This window comes from Mycteria americana, chromosome 1 (assembly GCF_035582795.1).
Source record: "Mycteria americana isolate JAX WOST 10 ecotype Jacksonville Zoo and Gardens chromosome 1, USCA_MyAme_1.0, whole genome shotgun sequence".
In the NCBI taxonomy this organism is placed as follows: Eukaryota; Metazoa; Chordata; class Aves; order Ciconiiformes; family Ciconiidae; genus Mycteria; species Mycteria americana.
Window position 1 is genome coordinate 19,001,613 of NC_134365.1, and position 16,459 is coordinate 19,018,071.

General features: G+C 45.3%; 1 non-coding gene across 1 annotated transcript; it reads left to right on the plus strand.

Annotated features, from left to right (window-relative positions):
- Positions 1-10,475: 10,475 nt before the first annotated feature.
- Positions 10,476-10,557, plus strand: TRNAL-AAG (transfer RNA leucine (anticodon AAG)). Its single transcript has one exon. It is a non-coding gene; the product is annotated as a tRNA-Leu (tRNA).
- The last annotated feature ends 5,902 nt before the right edge of the window (positions 10,558-16,459 follow it).

Consider the following 16,459-nt stretch of genomic DNA (forward strand, 5'->3'; position numbering starts at 1 on the left):
TTTCGTCCTAACTCATCTTACCTTCTGGGATCTAGTTCCTTTTATGTTTCTGGCAACTCTTTCTTTGCAAGTAGGCTACTTTTTTCCTGAAGGTTTCATTTTCTAGAGTTGCATCTTGTGAATAGAAATATATGGAAAGATAACTGGATTTCTTTCAAATTACCCCTAACTGAATACATGGAGTTTTGTTTGCTTTGGGGCTTTTTTGAAATTTCTCAATGACTTTCCTTAATTACTTGTTTCCTTATTCCGTGGGGTGACTGCTCCTCAGACCTGACATGCAAAAAGTGTCACTGTCCTGAATACTCTGGGACACAGGTATAACGCTACTTTCACCAAATAGAGATGCTTCTGCAAAAGTCTCACAAATCGAAGCACTTCAGAATATTGTTTGCTACCATTCATTCCTACCTACCATTCATTGTTTAAAGTCCTAAACACATTATTTTCTCAAAAAAACCCAAATCAGAGGGGAAAAAACCCAACCCACAGATGTCTCCTGCTTCCTGATTATTTTGTACGGTTTAATGCCTTTGTGCAAGTTTATTAGAAATCTATTTAACATATACTTAAATCTATCAATTCAAAAATTAAGTTAATCTACCCAAATTTCCTTGGTGTATGAATACCATAGATTTTGTCTTGTGTCTCACATGTGAAAGGTTAATAATTCTTTTAGATGTGTTATAATAAACTGGCTTTTCTTTTCTTTTCCATCTGGAATGCACATAATAAATTCTTCCAGAGGTTAAAAAGCCCTTGAAACTGAAGCACAAGGAGAACGCAGAACATTGAGGCAGTGAAGATCTCAATGGGATATAGAACACTACAGTATGCAAATTCATATGCCTTGATTTAAATAAGATATTAGCATATTAGTTTGGCATGAATTTATTAATGAAAGAAAACTGACCCTTAACTTTATCTATTATCCTTGAATACTACAGGAACAAAACAGATGCCCTCGCAATTCCCTTTCCCAATCCCCACCCACACTACAAAAAGATAGAATTTCATAAAGCTGTTAAGACCACCATTTCAGAACTCAGCTACCTGGGGCTAAGCTCTGTCAGATTTGGGTATTAAGCTCATTAAGTTGCTTATAAAACCCCTTTTTTCCTCTAGTAGGATGGTAGTGATGAATGATTGCATCTGAGGAACTGCAGGTGTCTTTGATGGACAGCCTGCTTCAAATGAGTTGAAGTTCTCTCTTTCTTTCCTTCCTTCCCCTCTTGCCTACTAGGGAGAGTGGTATTACAAAGAAAGTGCCCTCTCCTACTGTTTTATCCCCTTGTACAAACTCTTAGAAAGTGGGGTGGTTTTTTTCCTTTTATTTTTAAATAAGATTCAGGTTAAGAGAGATTTTTCAGCATCCTCAAGCTGAGAACAACAATGTATATGAAAACATAAAAAAGAGGATGTTAAAAAAAAAAGTTTCATTTTGGTCTTTTGAGAGAGAAATTGTGCTTTAACCACAAGTCAGAAAAATTCCTATTCTCCATTCATGACCCATGAAGTTAAATATCTATCGGTAATTTTAACAACATCACTAAATGAATGTGAATATACACTTTGTCCTTGAATGCTGTTTGTTTGTCAAGGTACCTACTATGTTTGTATAGTATATTTATTTGGACAGGAAAATATATTTTACTTTCAAAGTCATACCATTGCTTGACTGAGGTGAAACTTCCAATATGTTTTCTGCAATAAAAATGCTCTTTACAGAGGAAGTTTCACTTTATGAAATTTTTTAAGACAAAAATGTGCAAACCCAAAATTACCCTGGCTTTCTTCCAGTGCTGCAAATTCACAATACGAAGGCCTGTTGGTGATGTATCATAACAAACGATGAAACAAATTCACACAACATGATGCTAATAATGAATTTTGAAAAATAAAAGGGGGGGATAAAAGCATCTTTTTTGGAATCCAAGTTAAAATGATACCAATGGATGAAGGCAGATGGGACAGTGAAATATTTGCAGATACCAACTACCATCTGTCCATAATTTATTATCCATCTGATTGCAGGTTATTATTGTTTTTCTGCTATCATTAAACACTCATTATTTATCTTGTTACACCACTTCTGCATTTAACATTGAGACCTTCACAGATTTGAGTGCTGTTTTCTCCAGTGACCTATAATTTATGTAAGTCCTTTTGGTGTCCTTACTTCTGGTCACCAGACATCTAAAAGTGAATATTGCTCTCAGCTTAGATTGCTGATTAATTAATTTCTACCTTCTCGATCCCTGCATTGCAGCCTTGGGTTATGAGTTTAAAGTAATAATTCACTGTTGCATATAGTTTGTCAAGTTATATTCTGCAAACTTCTGATAGAGTCTAATTTCCATGCTACATTTAATAGCTGGTCCCTTAGAAATTAATCCTTTTCTATCTGTGATTTATTTTTTCTTCTGCTGCTTAGTGACAAAAATGGATATTTCCCCCTGATCTGCTGCGATCTGGCTGCCTTTCCTGCAGCATTCAGTGTAAATGACATGACTCCATCTGCTACTTTTTTCTCCCTTGTGTAGTTTTAGCTCTGAAGATTACAACACAAGTTGGAATGTCACAACTGCAGGTGGCAGAACTACATACAGCTCTAAATAGAGACTGGTAGCAGTGGCAAAGTTTGAGTATAAATCTAAACATTCCCAACACTTATGCAGATACAAAATTCCTCATCCAGCCCCTAGACATAGGCTTTGCACAAATCACCCAAAAGCCAGCTACCTTCCATTACTATTTTCCATTAGCCCAGTAAGGTTTGCTTCCAAGTTGCTGAACCCATGCAGCTAATTATGAGTTCAAAGTAAACCGCTACTCTCCCTTTACCATTACATGTTCACTAAAGGTGACCCACATACCCTCTAGAAATGAGCCTCTTTTGCTCGGCATCATGCTTCCTACCCTTTCCATGTCTAATGAGGACCATAACTAAAAATCTGGATTTAAAGTTACAGAACCTTTGGGAAATATTTCACTCTTTTTCAAATTTATTTTCATCCTGAATTCAGACAGATAATCAACCTACCAACTCCTCTACGAGAATACAATATTCAAAAAAATTAATTAATAAACTTTGAAATATTTCACTTATATTTCTTCAATGAACTCAGAAAACTATCATAGCTCTGATTTAATACTGAGTTGCATCCTCCCAAGTTTCCACAGTCTCAAAAAATTATCTCATAGGGTGGTTCAAACCTCATTTCCCACGGTTCACCACAATTATTTCAATAAGGACGAAACCACAGCGTAGCAGACTTCTTTGTAGCCTCCCAGCCTTATTTCCTCATTTGCAATTCTAACAGCTTTATCGGTCCATTTTATAAACTTAGACTTTGTCTTTCAGCACAAACACTTTCCCTCAAGTTTTTCACTTTTTCTCTCTAGTTCTCATTTCCACACATCACTGCCAGTTCTGATCTTCTTGTCCCCCCTCCAACAAGGTCAACTATCTCATTCTGCACCAAACACTTAAACAAGGAAAAATTCTGACCTAAATGTGCAGCAAATTGGTGTGATAACATTTTTGGAACACTAAACCAAAAAATTAGAGTCGTATTTGTAGATTATCTATCCTCAAATTTGATTTCTTGGCTACATTTTGCAAAATTGCATTCTTATCCCCAGAATTTTCTCGCTTTATTTCATGGAAACAGATCTAGCTCTAGTCAGGACCTAAGCATCAAGCTACAAAATACAAAGAAATTTTCAAAAGATGTTTATCCAGTAACTACCGAAGCACTTTGATTTCAGCAGGTACTGTCTAGCATCCCAAGCTTTGTTTATTATTGTAAGTAGGAAACTGGTTCTAGATCATGGAGTCAGTATCCATAATGAGAGTTCCCTAACCATCACATAGATTAATTCTTTAGCTAAAAATGTGGTCCATGTCTGCTGTTAAAGCTAGGACACTGGGCAGCCAGGAATACAAAAACCATTGAGACAGGAAAAGGTAAGAGGAGTGTAACTGTGATCTAAATGTTAGAGCAGTTGGTTGTGGAACTCCATGGTCCTAGGTCCTGTTCACAAAATTAGCCTCATTTTAATCCAATATACAGTATGTTCACACACCTAGGAACAACTTCCACTGACATAAACCTAAACAGCTTTAGAAATTCTGATTTTCTTACAGCATATTACTTGTATAAATGTAGCATTTATATCCTCTTACAGTGTGTAGAAAGCACCCCAAGATCAACTGATTTTATTGCAATAATGTATTGCAGTGATAATATGATGTCAGCTGAAGTGAGCATCATTTATGAAGTACTGGATTAAAGACTGCAATATCGTGAAAATTCTTCACTGTTGGTCATAGAATCATGGAATCATAGAATGATTTGGGTTGGAAGGGACATTTAAAGACCATCTAGTTCAACCCCCCTGCCATGGGCAGGGACATTTTCCTCTCAATCAGGTTGCTCAAAGCCCTGTCCAACCTGATCATGAGCACTTCCAGGGACAGGGCATCCACAACTTCTCTGGGAAACCTGTTCCAGTGTTTCACCACTCTCATGGTAAAAAATTTCTTCTTTATATCTAATCTAAATCTAGCCTTGTCCTGTTACTACAGGCCCTGTTCCTATCTTTCTTATAATCCCCCTTTAAGTACTGAAAGGCTGCAATAAGGTATCCTTGAAGCCTTCTCTTCTCCAGGCTAAACAACCCCAATTCTCTCAATTTTTCTTCATAGGACAGATGTTCCAGCCCTCTCACCATTTTCATGGCCCTCCTCTGGACCTGCTCTAACAGGTCCATCTCTTATACTGGGGACCCCAGAACTGAATGCAGTACTCCAGGTGGGGGTCTCACAAGAGCAGAGTCGAGGGGCAGAATCACCCACCTTGATGTGCTCCCCAGGCTTCTTGTGATGCAGCCCAGGACACAATTGGCTTTCTGAGCTGCAAGCACACATTGCTGGCTCATGTCCAGTTTTGTATCCACCAGTATCTCCAAGTCCTCCTCCACGTAGCTGCTCTCAATCCATTCATCCCCCAGTCTGGGGATTGCCCCAACCCAGGTGCAGGACCCTGCGCTTGGCCTTGTTGAACTTCATGAGGTTTGTATGGGCTCATTCCTCAATCTTGTCAAGATCCTTCTGGATGGCATCCCTTCCCACTAGCAAATCAACTGCACTACCCAGCTTGGTGTCATCCGCAAACTTGCTGAGGGTGCACTCAACGCCCCTGCCTATGTCATTAATGAAGACATTAAATAGTACTAGTCTCAGTACAGACTCTCGAGGGACAACAGTCATTACTGGTTTCCATGTATTCACTGAGCCATTGACTGTAACTCTTTGGACATGGCTTTCCAGTCAATTCCTTATCCATCTAACAGTCCATCTGTCAAACCCATATCTCCCCAATTTGTAAGAATGTTGTGGGGAACCATATCAGAAGTCATACAGAAGTCCAGGTAGATAACATTCGTAGCTCCTCCCTTGTTCACTGATGCGGTCACCACATTGCAGAAGACCACTAGATTAGTTGGGTTGCCAAGGGGAGCTGCTCTGGAGCCGGCCCGATCCGCAGCGGAGTGGCAGATTTCGGCACACAGGGGGTTTCCCTGAGGCAGGGAAACGCCAGGGCAGCGGAGAGACCCACCAAGAAACGCTGACAAGGCCTGCGTGTTGCCAGAGCAACTGCGACCACCCCCACGCCTATAAAAAGCGGCCTGGGGAGAGCAAGTGACCAGGAGCGCGAGCAAACAGTGGGCAAACAGAGCATGGCGTGTCAGATAGGGCGTGGCATGGCAGTTCGCATAGAAGGGCTCGCAGGAAGGGCGTAGTCACCCTACAACCTCAAGAAATGAGTTCAATTGTGGTCATCACCCTCTCAGAAGGAGCTTAGCTATGGTATCCACCCAACAGAAAGCTATGTCCTCTGCACTTGCCAGAATGCATGTGGCAACCCAGACAGAGCTCCCACAAAAACATGCAGCCATTCGGTTCTCAGGCTGCAGAGAGTGCCAGAGCCTTTCACTGGTAACGGGTGGCAATAGTGAGAACAGCTGTGTGAGGTGTGACCATGTGGACGATCTGCTCAGCGTGGTGGCAGAGCTACAAGAGGAAGTAGAAAGGTTAAGGAGCATCAGGGAGTCTGAGAAGGAGATAGACTGGTGGAACCATGCTCTTGTCTCCTTGACACAGAAACAGGAACAGCCACCAGAAAAAAACCAAGATCCTCCCCTGCCAGGCTGAAGGCAGTAACTTAAAGCAAAGGAGAGAATGGAGGCAAGTCCACACTCGGGGCGGCAGGCAAGCCCACTCTTTGCCCACCTCACCTTCCCAGGTGCCTCTGTACAACAGGTATGAGACTCTGAATGTGGAAGGCCAGGCAATGGATGATGTGAATGATGGCCCATCTACACCAGAGGTGTTGCCAAGGTCAGAAAGGCCTACGCCCTGTATCAGAAGCACCTCCACGAGGAAGAAAAGACAAGTTATAGTTGTAGCTGACTCCCTTCTGAGGGTAACAGAGGGTCAAATATGCTGGACAGACCTTCCTCTTAGGAAAGTCTGCTGCTTCCCTGGGGCCTGGGTTAAGGACATCACTAGGAAACTTCCTAGCCGGGTACAGCCCTCGAACTATTACCCACTACTGCTCTTCCATGTGGGTGGCGATGAAGCTGCAACACGTAGTCCGAGGGTGATCAAAAGCGAATTCAGGGCCTTGGGACAGCAGTAAGGGAATCTGGAACACAGGTGATTTTTTTCTCTATCCTTCCACTTATGGGCAGCGACACTGGAAGAAACAGACGGGCCCAGCCTATTAATACATGGCTCTGTGCCTGGTGTCACTGCCACAGTTTGGGGTTTTTTGGTAACGGGATGGTTTACAAGGCACCAGCCTAGCTGGCATCAGATGGGATTCACCTTTCTCAAAGGGGGAAGAGAGTCTTTGCTCACAAGCTAGCGGGGCTTGTTGACAGCTTTAAACTAGACTTGAAGGGGGAATGGGATAATATCAGCTGTGACAAGCTGTGGGACGACATGTCAAAGTTAGAGGGACAGGGTGTTAGGGAGGGCCCTCAGACTGTTGCTCTGAGACGTGCTGGCTATGCTGCAGGACACTTGAAGTCTTATGCAGATGAGCCAGGGGCTCCTGAGGTAATAGGAGCCAACAGGGAAACACCAGTGAAATACCTCAAAGGAATTAAGGGGCGTTCCTCTAGGAAGGTGACACAGCCAACAGCCCAGCTGAAGTGCCGCTACACCAATGCATGCAGCACGGGCAACAAACAGAAGGAATTGGAAGCCACTGCGCTGCTAGAAAGCTGTGACCGAGCTGCCATAACTGAAACTTGGTGGTTCGAATCCCATGACTGGAGTGCTGCTATTGATGGCTACAGGCTGTTCAGAAGGGACAGGTGAGGAAGGAGGGGTGGAGGCGTTGCCCTCTACATCAAGAAATGGGTAGAACAGTATGAAGACCTGTTTCTGAAAAATAGCCACAAGCAGGCTGAAAGCTTACGGGTAAGAATCCGAGACTGAGGCAACAAAGGGAACCTTGTGGTTGGTGTCTACTACAGGATGCCCGATCAAGGGCAGCCTATCAACGAAGCCTTCTTACTCCAGCTACAGGAGGCATCATGCTCGCAGGCTCTCGTCCTGCTGGGGGACTTCAGCCACCCCAACATCTGCTGGAAAAGTAGCACGGCGAGCTGTAGGCAATCCAGGAGACTCCTGGAATGCATTGAGGATAACTTCTTAAACCGGGTAATAGGCAGCCCTACCAGATGGGATGCAATACTGGTGCTGTTGGTCACCAATGCAAGTCAGCTAATCAGTGGCATCACGATGGGAGGCAGCCTGGGCTGCAGTGATCATGCACTGGTGAAGTTTGTAGTCCTGAGGGATGCGGGTCAAGTGAAGAGTAAGGTCAGGACCCTGAATTTTAGGAAGGGAAAATTCCAGCTCTTCAAGGAGTTAGTCAGTAGGACCGCCTGGGAAAGTGCCCTCAGGGACAAGGGAGCAGAACAGAGCTGGCAGATCTTTAGGGACGCTTTCCATAGAGCACAAGAGCTCTGGGTACCCAGGTATAAGAAATCAGGAAGGGAAGGCAGGAGACCAGCATGGATGAGTCAAGACCTGCTGGTCAAACTGAAGGGCAAGAAGGAAATGCAGAAGCAGTGGGAGCAGGGACAGGTATCCTGGGAGGAGTATAGGGACGCTGCCCGGTTGTGTAGGGATGGGGTCAGGAAGGCCAAGGCTGGAGCTGAACTTGGCAAGGGATGCAAAGAATAGTAAGAAGGGCTTCTACAGGTATGTCAGCCAGAAAAGGAAGGTCAAAGAAAGCCTACCCCCCCCCTCCCCGATAAGCAAGACTGGCAAACTGGTAACAACAGATGAGGAGAAGGCTGAAGTACTCAACAACTTCTTGTCAACTAGTCAGTCTTCACTGGCAAGCTCTCTTCCCACACCTCTGGAGTGGATGGACCGCAAGACCGGGACTGGGGGAGCAAACTCCTTCCCACTGTAAGAGAAGAACAGGTTTGTGACCACCTGAGGAACCTGAGCATACATAAGCCTATGGGACCTGATGAGATGCATCCCACAGTCCTGAGGGAATTGGCTGATGTAGTTGCCAAGCCACTCTCCACGATATTTGAAAAGTCATGGCAGTCAGGTGAAGTCCCCGGTGACTGGACAAAGGGAAACAGTGCACCCATTTTTAAAAGGGGTGGAAAGGAGGACCCTGGGAACTACCGACCCACCAGCTTCACCTCTGTGCCTGGGGAGATCATGGAACAGATCCTCCTGGAAGCTATGCTAAGGCACGTGGAGGACAGGGAGGTGATTTGGGACAGCCAGCATGGCTTCACCAAGGGCAAGTCCTGCCTGACCAACCTAGTGGCCTTCTATGATAGAGTGGCTACATCAGTGGACAAGGGAAGAGCTAGGGGTGTCGTCTATCTGGACTTCTGTAAGGCCTTTGGCACGGTCCCCCACAATATCCTTCTCTCTAAATTGGAGAGAGATGGATTTGAGGGGTGGACTCTTCAGTGGATGAGGAATTGGTTGGATGGTCACATCCAGAGGGTAGTGGTCAACAGCTCAATGTCCACATGGAGATCGGTGACAAGTGGTGTCCCTCAGGGGTCCGTATTGGGACCAGTACTTGTTTAATATCTTCATCAGTGACATAGACAGTGGGATCGAGTGCACCCTCAGCAAGTTTGCAGATGACACCAAGCTGAGTGGTGCGGTTGAGACGCCTGAGGGACGGGATGCCATCCAGAGGGACCTGGACAAGCTGGAGAAGTGGGCCCATGTGAACCTCATGACGTTCAACAAGGCCAAGTGCAGGGTCCTGCACCTGGGTCAGGGCAACCCCCAGTGTCAATACAGGCTGGGGATGAAGGGATTGAGAGCAGCCCTGCCAAGAAGGACCTGGGGGTACTGGTGGATGAAAAGCTGGACATGAGCCAACGATGTGCGCTTGCAGCCCAGAAGACCAACCCTATGCTGGGCTGCATCAAAAGAAGGGTGGCCAGCAGGCCGAGGGACTGCCCCTCTACTCTGCCCTGGTGAGACCCCACCTGGAGTACTGTGTCCAGCTCTGGAACCCTCAGCACAGGAAAGACATGGACCTGTTGGAGGAGGTCCGGAGGAGGGCCACAAAAACCATCAGGTGGATGGAACACCTCTCCTATGAAGAAAGGCTGAGAGAGTTGGGGTTGTTCAGCCTGCAGAAGAGAAGGTTCCAGGGATAGCTTATTGCAGCCTTTCAGTACTTAAAGGGTGCATAAGAGAAAGATGGGGACATACTTTTTAGCAGGGCCTGTTGCGATAGAGGACAAGGGGTAATGGTTTTAAACCAAAAGAGGGTAGATTCAGACTAGATATAAGGAAGACATTTGTTACAATGAGGGTGGTGAAACACCGGCACAGGTTGCCCAGAGAGGTGGTAGATGCCCCATCCCTGGAAACATTCAAGGCCAGGTTGGACGGGGCTCTGAGCAACCTGATGTAGTTGAAGATGTCCCTGCTCATTTGCAGGGGGGGGTTGGACTAGATGACCTTTAAAGGTCCCTTCCAACCCAAACTATTCTATGATTCTGTGATTCTGTGAACGGACAGATGTTTCATTGCCCCAGTCTCACTACACTCCAAAAATATGAAAATAAGAAGTTGAATGCAAACTCAACATACATTCCTCCCAAAAATATGCCATCACCCTTTCTGTTCTTGGGAAGGGATCACAGGTTCATAGGCAAGGAGGTATTTGTAGAACTTTCCAGCTGATGTTCCCTGACAGCTACCAAGGGGCCCAGAAACATGTGGTGCACTGCAAGGAGTGTCTACCTGTACCTATAGAACAAGCCATTTTTAGTCCTTTTTCCTTCTCTATTTGAGTAATGGATGGAGATTAATTGTTTTAAAACGTCCTGTGAAAAGTTGAATTTTGGTTGGGGGATACAGTTGCCGGGGATGGAGACAGCAACAGCATCAGGGTAGCGTGGCCGAGCGGTCTAAGGCGCTGGATTAAGGCTCCAGTCTCTTTGGGGGCGTGGGTTCGAATCCCACCGCTGCCAGGAATGTTTTCTAGGACAGAGTAATGCCGGGCACAAGTACAGATTAGGAGAGGAGTGGCTGGAGAGCAGCCCTGCAGAAAGGGATCTGGGGGTGCTGCTGGTGGTCAGCAGGCTCCATAGGAGTCAGCAGTGTGCCCTGGCAGCCAGGAGGGCAAACCCCATGCTGGGGTGCATCAAACACAGCATAACCAGCGGGACAAAAGAGGTGATTGTCTCGCTGTATTCAGCGTTGGTGCAGCCTCACCTTGAGTGCTGCGTGCAGTTCTGGGCCCCACAATTTCAGAAGGATGTGAAGGTCCTTGAATGCCTCCAGAGGAGGGTGAAAAAGCTGGAAGGCATGTCCTATGAGGAATGGCTGAGGACTCTGGGTTTGTCTAGTTTGGAGAAAAGGAGGCTGAGGGGGGCAATCTCATTGCTCTCTACAGCTTCCTGAGGAGGGGAAGTGGAGGGGGAGGTACTGATCTCTTCTCCCTGGGATCCAGAGATAGGACGCATGGGAATGGTTCAAAGCTGCACCAGGGGAGGTTTAGACTGGGCATGAGGAAGCATTTCTTTACTGAGACGGTGATCAAACACTGGAACAGGCCTCCTAGAACACTGGAACAGGCCTCCTAGAGATATGGTCGATGCCTCACACGTGTCAGTTGTTTAAGAGGCATTTGGACAATGCCCTTAATAACGTGCTTTAACGTGGTCAGCCCTGAATTGGTCAGGCAGTTGGACTAGCTGATTGTTGTAGGTCCCTTCCAACTGAAACAGGCAAGTCTATTCTGTTCTATTCTATTCTGTGAACTTCATGATTCCATGCTCAGCTCACTGAGGCAGTCTGCCTTCCTAACAGGGACAGACATGAAAAGCCCCATGAAATACTGTAATCCGAGCTGATTTCCCATGACTCAGTCTTCAAGGGCAACCTGGGCAACCAGCTTCCCCAGTCCGTTCACTCGTTCTGCGTTGACGTCATATATGAATTTCAAAGCAAGCCCATCACCTCAGGGTTACTGTCAACTTCCAAATACAGATGTCACAATTAACTTTCTTCCCATACCTATATTCCAAGTCAATCAGTCTAAGAAATCAGACCTTCTTGCAGAACCGCTCTATATCTCAAACATTGATCTTTCTGTCTTTGCAGGAATCGCTTGAATTCTTCCCGCGAATGTGCAATAATACCCTCATACAGGCCTAAATACCTGCTTTTACAGGAACTTGTAAATGTGGCTGACTGGCACAGAGCACTTAGTGCTTAAAATGGCAGCAAACTTGTGCTAGCCTTCCCGTGCTCATGATATTCAAAGGTAGATCCATCCTAAACAATTCCTTTCATCCTTAACTCTTCCCCACCCCCTTCCTCAGCATCTCCTTACCTAACTGCCCACAGAGACCTTATTTTCAAATTCAAACCATCATGTCCCTGGAGACACCTTTACTTCTCTGACACCTCTGAACATTTTTCTTTACTGTTTGGCACAGACCCTGGAGCACTGTCCCATTCCTGCCCTCCCTCCCCTCCTCTCCCTCACTGCGCAGCCTGGGTGGTTTTTTTTAATGTTATCTTCTATCCTCTTGTCTTTCCCCACCTCCACAGATGCCTCTAAAGACATCTCCGCTGCTTTTGTTTGGCTGTGGGAAGTTTGTATTTCCAGGTGCTTACAAAGTGTGTGAAAAGGTAGTTGTGTTTTCATTAATTAAAGGCCATAAAATATCCCAAATTATGCCATAGAGAATATGGCAGCAAAGAACATTTTTTAAAGTACTGGGCTGTTGTCACTGATTGAAAGCCAACCCCTTAGCCCAAACGAAAGGGACATAGCCCAGGTGTCTGGAATCACAGCTCTGTGTCTTGTCAATTAGTTGGTACTACTACTATTAAATAAGCTAATAAAGTCCTTCAGGAAGGAATGAAAGCATGGTTTTTTGTAATTATGGTATCTGCACATTGTGGTATCTCCCTGTGGCAGCAGTTTCCAGACTTGCCAGCAGTTACACAGAAAAAGGAAGAGAGACTGCGTCTGCTTCTAAATGCCACGCCTTCAGTGCAACCCGTAATGACACCAAGGCTATTTAAGCTTAGACCAGAGCTCCCTATCAGATGGCAGACAGTAATACCTTTTAACAGTACTGCAGTGCAGAAGACTCAGTCAGCACCTAAATCATGTGAGACGTTTCTCCCAACGGTAGTATTCTGGTGATTACACATAGCTATTTTTAAAGAAGATGGTGGACAACACACTGGATTTCTCTTCTATGTTCCTAAAACCCCTCCTGTTAAACAGCTTCTCAATATCTCCACCATCTAACCTGAGGCATGAGGAGATTATTACATTAATTAAGACAACATTATGATGAACAGCTCTCTGTGTCAGTCAAAGGGAGGTAACACAGCCAAACAGCTCCAGATGTCCAGCAACTCTTCATATTAGACTGGCAAGCACACCTAATTCTTGATTTGCCTCAGATGCTGTTAATGTTCCATCGTGATACTCACCTGATCATCTCATTCTCAGACACAAGCACTTCTGGTGTATTTCTTACTGTCCTCATTTGTCCCAGCCTCAGCTGCCAGTTTGTAGATGTGTACCTTTCACCTCTCAGCTGTGACCTTCAGTACCGTCAGTTATGTATATTGCTTCCACCTGTATTTAATCTTCAGGATGGAAGAGACTGTAGCTTTGTGCAGTCGCATTATCACTGCAGTCTTTACTATAAGTGCTTTAACCCATCGTGAGCTCGTTGGAGTCAGTGGGTCATAGGATTAACAGGACAAAAGCATTGTTCAGTCTCCTATCAACCAGTGACTGTGCAGGACAGTGTTTCCTACCTGTCCTATTTAACTGTTCAGCTTTAAAAGAGCCAGAAAACTTCTGCTGTCTGATTCAGCCATATTGCAAATCATAGGTTGTACCCTCCGAACAGTCTTTCAGTCATTTCATTAGGCTGGGAGTATCCATGACTGATTTTCTTGTTCTAAAATAATTCATCAAGCATTTGTCTGCTTGCAGAAGGAGATCACTCAATACCTGTTTTGGGATGCCATGTGTTGAGGACAGAACACTCCATTTAGCAATGGCAGAATGGACTGACGTGTCAGGGAGAGACTAAAGTTTTGGAAAGTGGGAAAAAAAAATCCTTAAATGGGTGTTTATGTGCCAAAGTAAAAGCAAAACCAAACCCGACCAAACAAAAAACCCCAACCAAGCAGTCAAAACCCCCCTTCAGCTATTTTGTGTGATTGGACAGGTAGGGACCTTTTGAGACCATAAAGATCTCATGCAGAAATGGTTCTGTATGCTGCGTCACACTAGACCAGCACATCTGCCCATCTCAAGAGTTGTTTTTCTGGTAGTTTTATGTGATTTCTGTAAAACATATTTATTGCTAGCAACAAGTGATCAGACTTCAGACTTCTAAATAGGAGAGAGATGGATTTGATGGGTGGACTCTTCAGTGGATGAGGAATTGGTTGGATGGTCACATCCAGAGGGTAGTGGTCAACAGCTCGATATCCACATGGAGGTCGATGACAAGTGGTGTCCCTCAGGGGTCTGTATTGGGACCAGTACTTGTTTAATATCTTCATCAGTGACATAGACAGTGGGATCGAGTGCACCCTCAGCAAGTTTGCAGATGACACCAAGCTGAGTGGTGCGGTTGAGACGCCTGAGGGACGGGATGCCATCCAGAGGGACCTGGACAAGCTGGAGAATTGGGCCCATGTGAACCTCATGACATTCAACAAGGCCAAGTGCAGGGTCCTGCACCTGGGTCAGGGCAACCCCCAGTGTCAATACAGGCTGGGGGATGAAGGGATTGAGAGCAGCCCTGCCAAGAAGGACCTGGGAGTACTGGTGGATGAAAAGCTGGACATGAGCCAACGATGTGCGCTTGCAGCCCAGAAGACCAACCCTATGCTGGGCTGCATCAAAAGAAGGGTGGCCAGCAGGTCGAGGGACTGCCCCTCTACTCTGCCCTGGTGAGACCCCACCTGGAGTACTGCGTCCAGCTCTGGAACCCTCAGCACAGGAAAGACATGGACCTGTTGGAGGAGGTCCAGAGGAGGACCACAAAAACCATCAGGTGGATGGAACACCTCTCCTATGAAGAAAGGCTGAGAGAGTTGGGGTTGTTCAGCCTGCAGAAGAGAAGGTTCCAGTGATAGCTTATTGCAGCCTTTCAGTACTTAAAGGGTGCATAAGAGAAAGATGGGGACATACTTTTTAGCAGGGCCTGTTGCGATAGAGGACAAGGGGTAATGGTTTTAAACCAAAAGAGGGTAGATTCAGAGTAGATATAAAGAAGAAATTTTTTACAGTGGGGGTCATGAAACACTGGCACAGGTTGCCCAGAGAGGTGGTAAATGCCCCATCCCTGGTAACATTCAAGGCCAGGTTGGACGGGGCTCTGAGCAACCTGATGTAGTTGAAGATGTCCCTGCTCATTGCAGGGGGCTTGGACTAGATGACCTTTAAAGGTCCCTTCCAACCCAAAATATTGTATGATTCTGTGATTGTATGGCTCTATGATTCTATAGTCAGGCATGATTTGCCCTATGTGAAGCCATGTTGGCTGTCTCTGATCACCTCCCTGTCTTCCATAGGTTTCAGCATGTCTTCCAGGAGGATCTGCTCTGTGATCTTCCGGACATGAAGGCGAGACTGACTGGTCAGCAGTTCCCAGAGTCCTCCTTTTTACCCTTTTTAAAATGGGCATGATCTTTCCCTTTTTTTCCGTTACTGGGAACTTTGCCTGACTGCCATGACTTCTGAAATATGATTGAGAGTGGCTTGGCAACTACATCAGCCAGTTCCTTCAGGACCCTGGGATGCATCTTGTCAGGTCCCACAGACTTATATATGTTCAGGTTTCTCAGGTGGTCTTGAACCTGATCTTCTCTTACTATGGGAGGGACTTCATTCCCCAAGTCCTTGCCTTGAGGGTTCAGGAGCTTGAGAGATGTAGGAAGAGTGATTGCCAGTGGTAACTGAGGCAAAAGGATTGTTGAATACTTCAGCCTTCAGTTGATTGTTACTGGTTCTCCTGTCTTATTTATCAGGGGCTGTACGTTTTCTTTACTCTTCCTTTTCTGGTCAATGTACCTGTAAAAGCCTTTATTATTCTTCACATTCATTACCAAATTCAGCTCCAACCGTGCCTTAGCTTTCCTGATCTCATCCCTACACATCCAGTCAGTGTCCCTACATTCTTCCCAGGGTACACATCCCTAGTTCCTCTGCCTGTGCATTTCCTTCTTACACTTTAGTTTGACCAGGAGGCCCTTACTAAGCCATGCTGGTCTCCTTCCTTCCTTTCTGATTTCTTACACGTGAGAATCAAGAGCTCTTGCACTCTAAGAAAAAAGAGTTGCCAGCTCTGTTCAGAAACTTTGTCCCTTAGGGCAGTTTTCCAGGGGATCCCATCCACTAATTACTTAAACAACTGAAAGTTTGTTCTTCTAATATTTGGCATCCTGACTCTACTCTTCACCTGGCCCATATGCCTCAAGATTGTCATGGACTTCTAGAAACTGGTTACAGGCATAGTGACAGCATGGATATATCTGCATTAGTTGTGCTGGTGTTTTTGACATGTTCAGATGTCCTCTAAGGGTTTTCATCTCTGCTGGGATGAGGTCACTTGTAATACCAACAGTGGACAGCGGTGTGAGGAATGAACACACAAAGATGAGGAATGAGGTTATGGACAGATTCCAGGTGGGAAGTCACTTACACTATGGTACAAAAACTAATCAAAGCAACCCAGTGAGATACTCTCTCATGTAGAAATCTTTGATTTGATCTCTTTTTATTCCTCCTGTATTAATTTCTGCTTCCTTAATCTAAGCCAGTCTTTATACTTTGTATTTCTATTAAAATGTTGGGGTTTTCTTATAAGATTCAACCTT